The 11,956-nt window shown below is 45.4% G+C and overlaps 1 long non-coding RNA gene across 1 annotated transcript; it reads left to right on the forward strand.

The window, feature by feature from the left end:
- The first annotated feature begins 290 nt into the window (after nucleotides 1-290).
- Nucleotides 291-9,662, forward strand: LOC122936342. The gene is made up of 3 exons (XR_006388918.1): nucleotides 291-376; nucleotides 7,904-8,081; nucleotides 9,012-9,662. It is a non-coding gene; the product is annotated as an uncharacterized LOC122936342 (long non-coding RNA).
- Nucleotides 9,663-11,956: the final 2,294 nt, after the last annotated feature.

Here is an 11,956-nt window from a genome sequence, read left to right on the forward strand (position 1 = left end):
ATGTCCGTGGATCCTCCAAAAATCAAGGAAGACCCACGGACGGAAAAACGGTCACGGATCACGGACCCACGGACCCCGTTTTTGCGGGCCGTGAAAAAAAACTGTCGTGTGCATGAGGCCTAAGGCTGCAGCCGCCTGAGCGCTCTATAGAGAGCCTCAGGCGGCTGCAGCACTCCTGGTTACCACGGCGGCCGGTGTAGCGTTATACTACGGTAAAGGCTAAATCCCATGACTCGGAGGGACCTTGTGACGTCAAGGAGGCACGTGACATACTGAAATCACGTGACCGCAAAGCGGAAGCATCCTTCCTCATTCACCCAGAGTGATGGCGTCTGAAGTGAGAGGAGAGCAGAACCAGTGCCTGCCTCTACCACAGGTATTTACACTGGATGCTCTTGACTGCCTGTGGCTGAGGGAACCCGTTCTTATCATGTATATTTACAGACTGGTATTTACACTTGAGGAAACAGCAGTGATTATAGTGCTGGCGGCGGGAGGAGGGAAGAACTTTGCGGAGGGAGCCCGTTCTTATCACATATGTTTACCGACTGGTATTTACACTCAGCGAAACAGCAGTGATTATGGTGGATACACAAAAATGTGTTGAGGGAGGGGGGCTGAACATGCTGGGAAAGTGTGTGTGTTGTGTGTGGGGGGGGAGAGGGTGAACATGCTGTGTGTGTGTGGGGGGGGGTGAACATGCTGTGTGTGTGTGTGTGTGTGGGTGAACATGCTGTGTGGTGTGGGTGTGTGTGTGTGTGGGGGGGGGGGGTGAACATGCTGTGTGTTGGGGGGGGGAGTGAACCATGCTGTGTGTGGGGGGGGGGAGTGAACATAGCTGTGTGTGGGGGGGGGGGGTGAACATGCTGTGTGTGTGTGGGGGGGGGGGTGAACATGCTGTGTGTGTGTGTGGGGGGGGGTGAACCATGCTGTGTGTGTGTGTGGGGGGGGGGTGAACATGCTGTGTGTGTGTGTGGGGGGGGGGTTGAACATGCTGTGTGTGTGTGGGGGGGGTGAACATGCGTGTGTGTGTGGGGGGGGGGTGAACAGGGTGTGTGTGGGGGGGGGGGGTGAACATGCTGTGTGTGTGTTGGGGGGGGGGTGAAACATGCTGTGTGTGTGTGGGGGGGGGGTGAACATGCTGGTGTGTGTGGTGGGGGGGGGGTGAACATGCTGTGTGTGGGGGGTGGGGGGGTGAACATGCTGTGTGGTGGGGGGGGGGGTGAACATGCTGTGTGGTGGGTGGGGTGTGACCATGCTGTGTGGTGGGGGGGGGTGAACATGCGTGTGGTGGGGGGGGGGTGAACATGCTGTGTGGTGGGGGTGGGTGAACATGCTGTGTGGTGGGGGGGTGAACATGCTGTGTGGTGGGGGGGGTGAACATGCTGTGTGGTGGGGGGGGGTGAACATGCTGTGTGTGTGGGGGGGGGGGTTGCACATGGCTGTGTGTGTGTGGGTTGTGACGCGTGTGGGGGGGGGGGGTGAACATGCTGTGTGTGTGTGGGGGGGGGGGTGAACATGCTGTGTGTGTGTGGGGGGGGGTGTGAACATGCTGTGTGTGTGTGGGGGGGGGGGGTGAACATTGCTGTGTGTGTGTGGGGGGGTGAGGCGGTGTGTGTGGGGGGGGGTGAACATGCTGTGTGTGTGTGGGGGGGGGGGTGAACATGCTGTGTGTGTGTGGGGGGGGGGGGTGAACATGCTGTGTGTGTGTGGGGGGGGGGTGAACATGCTGTTGGGTTGTGGGGGGGGTGAACATGCTGTTGTGGTGGGGGGGGGGTGAACATGCTGTGTGGGGTGTTGGGGGGGGGGGTGAACATGCGGTGTGGGTTGGGGGGGGGTAGAACATGCCGGTGTGGTGTGGGGGGGGGGGTGAACATGCTGTGTGGTGTGTGGGGGGGGGTGAACATGCTGTGGTGGGTTGTGGGGGGGGGGTTGAACATGCTGTTGTGTGTGGGGGGGGGGTGAACATGCTGTGTGGGTGTGGGGGGGGGTGAACATGCTGGTGTGTGTGTGGGGGGGGGGGTGAACATGCTGTTGTGTGTGTGTGGGGGGGGGGGTGAACATGCCTGTGTGTGTGTGTGGGGGGTGAACATGCTGGGGTGTGTGTGGGGGGGGGGGGGGTAGAACACTGCTGTTGTGTGTGTGGGGGGGGTGTGAACATGCGGTTGTGGTGTGGGGGGGGGGGGTGAACATGCTGTGTGTGGTGTGGGGGTGGGGGGTGAACATGCGGTGGTGTTGTGGGGGGGGGTTGAACAGTGCTGTGTGGTTGGGGGGGGGGGTGAACATGCTGTGTGTGTGGGGGGGGGGGGTGAAAAGCTGTGTGTGTGTGGGGGGGGGGTGAACATGCTGTGTGTGTGGGGGGGGGGGGTGAACATGCTGTGTGTGTGTGGGGGGGGGGTGATGCTGTGTTGTGTGGGGGGGGGGGGTGAACATGCTGTGTGTGTGTGGGGGGGGGGGGTGCATGCTGGGGTGTGGGGGGGGGGGGGGGGGTGAACATGCTGTGTGTGTGGGGGGGGGGGTGAACATGCTGTGTGTGTGGTGGGGGGGGGTGAACAGCTGTGTGTGTGTGGGGGGGGGGGAACATGCTGTGTGGTGTGTGGGGGGGGGGGGGTGAAAGCTGTGTGTGTGTGGGGGGGGGGGTGAACATGCTGTGTGTGTGTGGGGGGGGGGGGTGAACATGCTGTGTGTGTGGGGGGGGGTGAACATGCTGTGTGTGTGTGGGGGGGGGGGTGAACATGCTGTGTGTGTGTGGGGGGGGGGTGAACATGCTGTGTGTGTGTGGGGGGGGGGGGTGAACATGCTGTGTGTGTGCTGGGGGGGGGGTGAACATGCTGTGTGTGTGCTGGGGGGGGGGTGAACATGCTGTGTGTGTGTGCTGGGGGGGGGGTGAACATGCTGTGTGTGTGTGTGTGGGGGGGGTGAACATGCTGTGTGTGTGTGTGGGGGGGGGTGAACATGCTGAAAAAAGGTCCTTACCAGTTATGGGAAAGAGACAGCTGCTGCAGAGCCGGCTAAATCCCATGACTGGGTGGACCAGGTCCCTCCCAGTCATGGGATTTAGTCACAACCGTTATACTACCCTACCTCGTGAGATTTCCCTACCTCCTGACTTCCCGTCGCACTGCTAATGACGTGAGGAGGCGTTCCTGAGTTTTGACGATCTGCGCATGCACAAACCGACAGTTTATGGAAAATCTCAGCGGAGTTTAGCTTTACACGGATACTGCGCATGCGCAGGAGAGCCTCAGTAGGGAAATATTACGGCCCAGTGCACAAGCGCGGCTAACTCCGGCCGGCGCATGCGCAGTGTTCTGTGTGAAGCTGAACTCCGCTGAGATTTTCCATAAACTGTCGGTTTGCGCATGCGCAGATCGTCAAAACGTCATTAGCAGTGCGACGGGAAGTCAGGAGGTAGGGAAATCTCATGAAGTAGGGTAATGTAACGATACACTGGCAGAGGGAAAAGTCGCTAGCGGCTGTCAGCGGGGGGGGGGGGTGTTAGGGGCCTCCATGTCTATTTTGCTTGGGGCCCCCAAATTCCTTCAAACGGCCCTGCATCCCGCGCATTGGCTCTTTCGGGGCTTGCTGCAATACCGTACCACAATTTTCTACTTTGTGCCTTGGCATGGAACAGTGTACTTAAGTACGCTATTCCATGCAAAGTGACCCTTTTTTTTGCATATGGCATGTCAATGTATATGTTCTAATGACCCGGTGGCTTTTCCAATGCATTCGCTGAACATAGTGCAGCAAAAGAGTACACAGAGTGTCTTTCCCAGGGTCTTTTTTTCAATCTTTTATTTAGTACTACTCATGAAATAATACATTAAAAGCAAGAAATAAATATCATTTTTCCATGTCTCCAGTTCCTCTCTCCTCCCTATGACCATGAGGCTTTTATAAGTGGGAAACTGTCATAATATATAAAAACAGAAGCTGAGTTTTCAGTACCATACAACCTATACCTGATGGAGGCTCTAGTTTTCACATCTGTGGTTACTCAGAATAGGTCTCCACCATCCTCTCTGTAGCAGTATACTACTCAACTGCAGCTTAGGGCTGACGTCAAGTAAATAATTGAATGGAACAAGTAAATCCCTTAGAGAAAAAAAAAGATTGAAGTGCGGTTTTATAAGTCATAGGAAACAAATCCAAATGGAACAATAACAAATAGGCATAAAACCTGCCCAGTGATATTTAATAACCTCTTCTGGAAACTGTAGTCATATGGACTAGGCAGAAACCATAGAAATGTGCCCTATAAGAATAACAGATCTCTAATGAGATGCTACTAGATGTGTGTTATCTTATAACTATAGTATTTAATGCACAGGGTTGTAGATTATAGTTCTACCTTAATGATCATTGATCTGCCATGTGTAGTCCCAGGAGCAGACCCGGCAGCCTTGTATGGTGCATATACTGTAGAAGCATTGGTATAAGTCACCTTATCTATGCTAGATCCTACATTCCTTGCATGGCCTGCTATACAGGTGATAACTATCTTGCAGAGTTTTAATTATGAATGTGGAAAAACAATCAGATTTTATTGTGTGTAATTATCCCCATCCTGATATTAAAGTGGAAGCAGATGTTCATAGATTAACCCTATGTGCATGATGGTTAACGCTGCTAAACAATTAGGGTAAAAGAACCTCTCTCATTTCATTAGTGTGAGGTTATCCCATGAAAACAGCGGTTGTGATAAATGTGAGATCCATGAGGGCTCTATCACTGTGATCCCCACTGGAAAATGGTGAAATCTGCAGCTAAAAGGGTAAACATAATGGACATGCTGCGGCTCTGGAAATCCGCACAGCAGATCATTGTCCGCACAGAAAAAAACTGAAAAATATATATGAGATTTGTGTAATCTCATACACTTTGCTGCTACTGTACTAGTAATCCACGTGGGAAAAAAAAGTTATGTATTCCACAATGCGGGCAGGTGGCCTTAGTGTGAGATCATAGTAAAGAGGAGTTTGGAAGGAGCAGTTGTCACACATGTGTTCTGCCGCTGTGTTCAAACATCAGAGTCTAGGGACTTTCAAGACTGAAGCTGGTCCAACCATCTGATTAGAGCCAATGGTCTGGCTTTAGACACTTACAGAATTACCAAGGATTTTGGAAGCCAGGTTCCTCTTTCTGTTCAGTTGCTATAATGATGCCTCCACCGTGTCAGTCACTACACTGGTTGCCTATCCACTATACAATATAACCTTATCAATCTCAACTACAAAGCTCTTCACAGTGCTGAATCATCCTATATTTCTTCCCTAATCTGTCTTCCATCCTATCCATGCTCTACTTTCTGCTAGAAATCTTCCATAATGTGAATCTCCCACTACTGTCTTCAAGACTTCTCTCGAGCTGCACCTCTTCTCTGGAATGTGCGATGCTAAACAATCAGCTTATTTTCCAACAACCACATCTTTACGCGTGCCCTAAAAACGTTTCTTTTTAGGGTGGCCTAGCATATTCCAGAAGAAAGGTTTTCTCCATCAGCTTCCTCAAACATCATTCTTAAATGGGTTGGCCACTTTCTATAATAATAACATGTCAATAATATGACACTTACTAATATAGTCCTTGGTGAAATTCTGCACCATTTTCTATATTTCATAAGATATGCTCCCTTGTTTACAAAGTCTTTTCTGCTGTCCAGACAGAGGTCCTATTCATAAGATGGCCGCTGATGGAGGGTCATGTGACCAGGGAAATAATCTCCATGTGATGTCTCCTCTATTCAAAGCCACTGCATCTGCCATCTGAACTTGTTCTGTTGGGAGTTTAGTACAGGTGCAGTGTGTTTGAATGGAGGAGCCATCAAATGGAGATAATTTCCCTGGTCACATGACCCTCCATCAGCTGCTATTTTATGGACAGGACCTCTATGTAGAAATAAGGAAGCATAATTGTTAAAATATAGAACATGGTGCAGAATTTCAGCAAGAAGTATATTAGTAAGTGCTATATAATCATCCCACAAACACAGTGATCAACAGTAGCCAGAAAGTATCCAACCCCTTTAAGCACACAACCAATGCATTCAATCCACTTGATATGTGTACATACACATACTGGCTGGTGATCGGCTCATGCAGCTTTACATGTACTTCCTGTATAGTTTAACCCTTTCAGGACACTGTGATTTTCCACCTTTGAATTTTTTTTTTCACTCCCTGCCTTCCTGGAGCCATTACTTTTTAATTTTTTCATTCACATAGCTGTATGACGGATTTTTTTTGCATGACAAGTTGTGCTTCTTAATGGTATAATTTACTATTTGTGGGGTTTCGCTCTGGTAGACAGGATTGGCGGACGCAGTATAGAGGCAACAACAAGTTCTTTGGATCAAACAGTTCAGTGTTTTATTCACACTTTAGGCAAGTGACAAAACAAGCAGTCATAAACAAGCAAAAAGTCACCTTGCGGTGTTGGTGGTAATTGACACCATGCGGCAATTCTGCCTCAAAGAGTCCTTGAACAAAATTATTTTTTTATTTTAAACGCCATTTTCTGATCCCCATATCCTTCTTATAGTTTGTTTATGGAGCTGTGCAAAGGCCCATTTTTGTGAGATGTTCTGTAGATTTTACTGATACCATTTTGGGGTGTGTACTATACAACTTTTTGATCACTTTTTATTTATATTTTTTTGGGAGGTTAAGGGTCTGAGCTGGGGCCTAATTAACATTGGAGGTCTGATCTAAGGTCTTATTGAGTGTCTGATTAACATTGGAAGTCTGATCTTAGGTATGATTGGGGGTCTGAGCTGTGTCTAATTAACATTGGGCGTGTGATCAGAAGTCTGATCAATACTGGGGGTCTGATTGGGAGTCTGATCTGAGGTCTGAGATTAACATTGAAGATCTTATTATTTTCCTCCCCTTATTTTTCTAGATGCATCTTATGGTCAAAAATATGGTAATTTTTCCATTTATTTTAGGGAAATTCTACGGTTCATTTGAATTTTTATATATATTTATTTTTTTTTTATATATTTATTCATGTATAGTTCTTCTACTATATGTACTCTCTGGGTATGATGTACAGTGTATGATGTATAGATAATTGTTTTGGTTTATTTAAAGTAAGTAAAGCAAATTAGTGCGCTTACTAATACGGATTATATTATTGTTATTAACATTAGGTATGGGCGATGCGAGCTTTGGATCCTAGATCCAAAGTCACTTCACTCAAAACTTCGGTTTAATGCTATACGGAGATCCGTCTCTGTACAGCATTACAATATATGGCCTCCGTCAAAACGAAGTGAGTTATTCAGATTTCTTTAACTGAAAAACTATTTTAAAACTTGGATTGGAACTCAGGTTAGTTCCGAGGTACTAGTCGGAACCGAAGCAGAGTTCGGATCCAAGTTTTAAAAAGTTTTTTTTTTTTTTTTTTTTTTTTTTTTAGTTTAAAAATCAAATACCGAAGTTATTCTCTGAAGTCTCGCAAGACGGATCTCCATACAGCATCGAAGTTTTGAGCGAAGCTCATCCCTAATTATTATTACAAATTTTTCCTGGTCACACATTATCCCTTTATGGCCTTCTTGTAACATACAGACGTGTCAGGACTGCCAAAAGCGAGAGATGCTCTTTGGCATAGGCTTTCTACTCTACCTCATACATCAATCAGATGACTGAGTTTCATGAAACATCATAAATACTTATATATTGAGGAAGTTTTTTCAATAGCAACCAGATATCATTCTAACTCTCATTTGGCAGAGCCCCTTTAGAAATAAAAGGGTAACTTCTCCAGGTTTCACTATCTATATAAACCTATTAATATGGTTTTGGGTGCTGGGGGGAAACTTCAGTTCCCGGAAAAATTCCAAATAAATATTGAGGGAATGTGCAAAATACAGGCAAATGTCTCCTTACTTTTTTAGTACCTGATCTGAGGAAGTTCCAAGTGAGCCAAGTTGGAACCATGAAGGTCATGTGTCCACAATGCTGACTGATCAGCGATTGATCTGAGAAAATCACCACTGCACTGCTACCAGCTACATTGAGGGGTACCATAACCAGACTGAAAAATAAACCACCAGGTACCAAAACAGAGTAAAGGTAATTAAAGCTAGTACCATACAGTGGAAAAGTGATAGAAATGAGTAGGACAATCATTTCTATTAGCATCTCTAGGATATGTTATCACTTTATGATCAGTGAGAACCAAATGTTGAGTTAGGTTGAATAATCATTTTAAATAACTGTTTGTTGCCAGCTATTACTCTTGACCCTGATGCTTGAATATATTGATTATTCATGTGTTCTAAGTTTTGAGAAGGGAATAAGTCACTGCCAGACTCCTGTGGCAAGGTCTTCTACCTTGAGAGCAAAAGGACTGAGGATGTTGAAATACATCATAGTCGACCCTTTTTCCTGTTAAGAGAAAGTGGCTGATCCTTCTGAAATATGCGGGTTCAGACAATCATATTATAACTGTGTACAGCTTTGGAGCAGAAATGCATCACCAATATAAGCATACAGAATCTTGCTGTACTGCCATATGCCCTCATAATGTATACAGAGGCATATGGGTTTTCTTCTGCCAGTTTAATACAATTACAAAATAGCTTTTAGGGGAAAATATCTTCTTAATATAAAACACTAAAGAGGCACCATGCCTATAGGCCATTGCAAACTCTTCCACAACATCCATTTGGCTCCTGGAAAAAGGAATAACCTCCTGGATTCCTGGAAGATCTGAGCTATAACTGTATGTTGCATCATCAGAGATAGCACTGACAATCTTACGTGCTTTGAGAGGTCATAACACATTACAAAAGGGCATGGCCTATGCAGGAAAGGGTATAGAGTATGAAAAGGGGGCGTGTTAACGTTCTAAAAAATATTCTCTAAAATTTCAGCAAATTGCAGTAGCTTTACAAACTTTCCAAGTATGCTATGGGTCTTTATTATGGCACCACATTGATTATGTGTAGTCAGTTCATGTGGCTCTGCATGTGCTTAATCCATTCCCTCCTTCGTTTTCAGTACCAATCCTATTCAAGATTAAAAACAGTGATATTCAAAAGCAGCTATAAGAGCAGACACTGAGAACTTTATTAAATTGCACGGCAGTGATCGAGATGTCCACCGGATCTTGACACCTGGATACTTTGATGTGATGAACACCTCCATAGTTTATCTCATCCCACATGCCATGTCCTGCACTATGCGGCAAATAATGATAAACTATTTTTTTGCTGAGAATGTGTCCAATAATTTATTGGATTTCAACTTTTTGATGGCACAAGACAAGTGTATTTGAAATGCTAAACTCAAGCTACAAAACTGTGATATTTTCAGTGGTGCTTAAGCTAACAGTTACAAAATGAAAATAATATCTCTGGATGTAGAAGCGATGAACGTCATTACCCAAATTATGTTATAATATTAAAATAAATATTTTCTGCAGTATGAGAAGGCTGATCCAACTACCACTCTGATCCTACGGAATATCATCTGTGTATCAGATCCAATAGGGGTTTTGTCATCTTAGTATACATAATGTTGCACCTTCTTCTACAAGTTTATAGCTGGTTTGCCTGTCATGTGACCTCCTAGTCACTTCTGTGCAACCATCCCATACTTACCAACATTTCAGTTGGTAAAATCAGGGCATATAAGCCCCACCCCCAGGAACGCCCCTTACCAGCCGAGAAATACCCATTTGTTGGTGGGGTTTCCTTTCGCCCCACCTATTTTCCGGCCTGGGACAGCCCAATTTTGCCAGGACTGACTGAAAATAAGGGACAGTTCTGGAAAATTTGGGACAGTTGGCAGCCATGCCATCCATGTGGTCCAAGCCATCAACCCCCAGTATGTAGAGATAGAAAACCCCTTAGGACTTAAGCACTACAGATCCATGTGCTCAGAGCTTGGTGTGTATCTGTACGCAATCTGTGTCTTGTCATAGTGAAGCAATTACCATATTGCCAGTATTACCAGTAATATGACATCTGATAGAATATGCCATTATTATTTTCTGTCAGATTATTTTTATATGAAATTGGAGGGAAACTGGGGTGTACTGCCATTGGTGCAGTATTACGGCACCAAACAAAATGAAGTTTGAACACAGGAATAATATGCCTGTGAGGGTGATGTTTTAGGGTCCTATTAGGAAGAAGTTTTTTATTGCCTAGGAGTGATCAATTACTTAGCGAGTTATTTGTGTTCAGAAATGCACAAATAACTGAAAAAATGATAACTAAATATTTTTTCCTGCTTGCTCATTATTGTTGTTTTGGTCACTCGCCCCTTAGGCTAGTGACTGGCATATTTCTAATTAGACAAGAAGGTGTGGCGGCATTTAGTGATAATTTTCACGCAAATTAACATGATGGTAGGCAGGCAACATAATGGTAAGCAGGAAGGCAGAAAGCAACAGTGGCATGATGGGGCACCGTCAGCAAGGCCAGAGCTATTCATCGGCCTTACCCAGAGGAGTGTGAAAATCCTCCCCCATTCATGCATGGTTCATTTTGAAGAATACTTGATCCAATGGGTTATCACCATGTCCCCTTCTGTGCTGAAAACCTTATCTGAGATTGCACTGGAAGTTGGGCAAGAAACAACAGAGAGAGCATACTAGGCCAGTTCAAGCCACTGTTCCAGTCTGCCTGCCCAGAGGTCCATGAGGTCTGGGAACAGGGTATGTGCCAGGGAAAGGCCAGAGACAAGGTAGGACTGAGCTTGGCATGGCACATAGAAAAACTGTTCCATCATGGTGAGGAGACTAGACTGGCTGCTATTGTGGCAACTTCTGCTGCTTGTAGCAGAGGAAACAGCGAGAGGTGGGTTAGTCTCGAGGGGAGGAGGGGGCCTCCCTTTCATACACACTGGCGGCAGGTGTCTGCTCACAGAAAGCTGCATCAAGTTAAGTACACAGTGTTTCCTGAAAATAAAGTAGCTTGACCTCCTTTTCAGAAGGAGAACATTTTCCCCCATTTTTCTTTGATAGCGAGGGTCTAAAAGCATGACTATCCAGTAATCATTAGACTGCTTCAGCAACATACATTCTCTGTTGGAGATACAAGAACTTACAGCTTAGTCTAATGCTGGATTGACTGCAGTTCACAGGTATAACACTAGATGTTGCTGTTACTAATGCTCACTTGTAGTCTCTCTATGCATTTCTATGATGTGTTGTATTTCCTGCACATTGAGGTGAACTCACTGATTTATTTTTCCTGTCTGTGCCATTTGCAATTTAACCACTTCAGCCCCGCTAGGTGAAACCCCCTTCATGACCAGGCCACTTTTTACACTTCGGCACTACACTCCTTTCACCGTTTATCGCTCGGTCATGCAACTTACCACCCAAATGAATTTTACCTCCTTTTCTTCTCACTAATGGAGCTTTCATTTGGTGGTATTTTATTGCTGCTGACATTTTTACTTTTTTTGTTATTAATCAAAATGTAACGATTTTTTTGCAAAAAAATGACATTTTTCACTTTCAGCTGTGAAATTTTGCAAAAAAAACGACATCCATATATAAATTTCGCTAAATTTATAGTTCTACATGTCTTTGATAAAAAAAAAATGTTTGGGCAAAAAAAAAAAATGGTTTGGGTAAAAGTTATAGCATTTACAAACTATGGTACAAAAATGTGAATTTCCGCTTTTTGAAACGGCTCTGACTTTCTGAGCACCTGTCATGTTTCCTGAGGTTCTACAATGCCCAAACAGTATAACTACCCCACAAATGACCCCATTTCGGAAAGTAGACACCCTAAGGTATTCGCTGATGGGCATAGTGAGTTCATAGAACTTTTTATTTTTTGTGACAAGTTAGCGGAAAATGATGATGATTTTTTTTTTTTCTTACAAAGTCTCATATTCCACTAACTTGCGACAAAAAATAAAAAATTCTAGGAACTCACCATGCCCCTCACAGAATACCTTGGGGTGTCTTCTTTCCAAAATGGGGT

Source organism: Bufo gargarizans, chromosome 4, assembly GCF_014858855.1.
Source record: "Bufo gargarizans isolate SCDJY-AF-19 chromosome 4, ASM1485885v1, whole genome shotgun sequence".
Taxonomy (NCBI): Eukaryota; Metazoa; Chordata; class Amphibia; order Anura; family Bufonidae; genus Bufo; species Bufo gargarizans.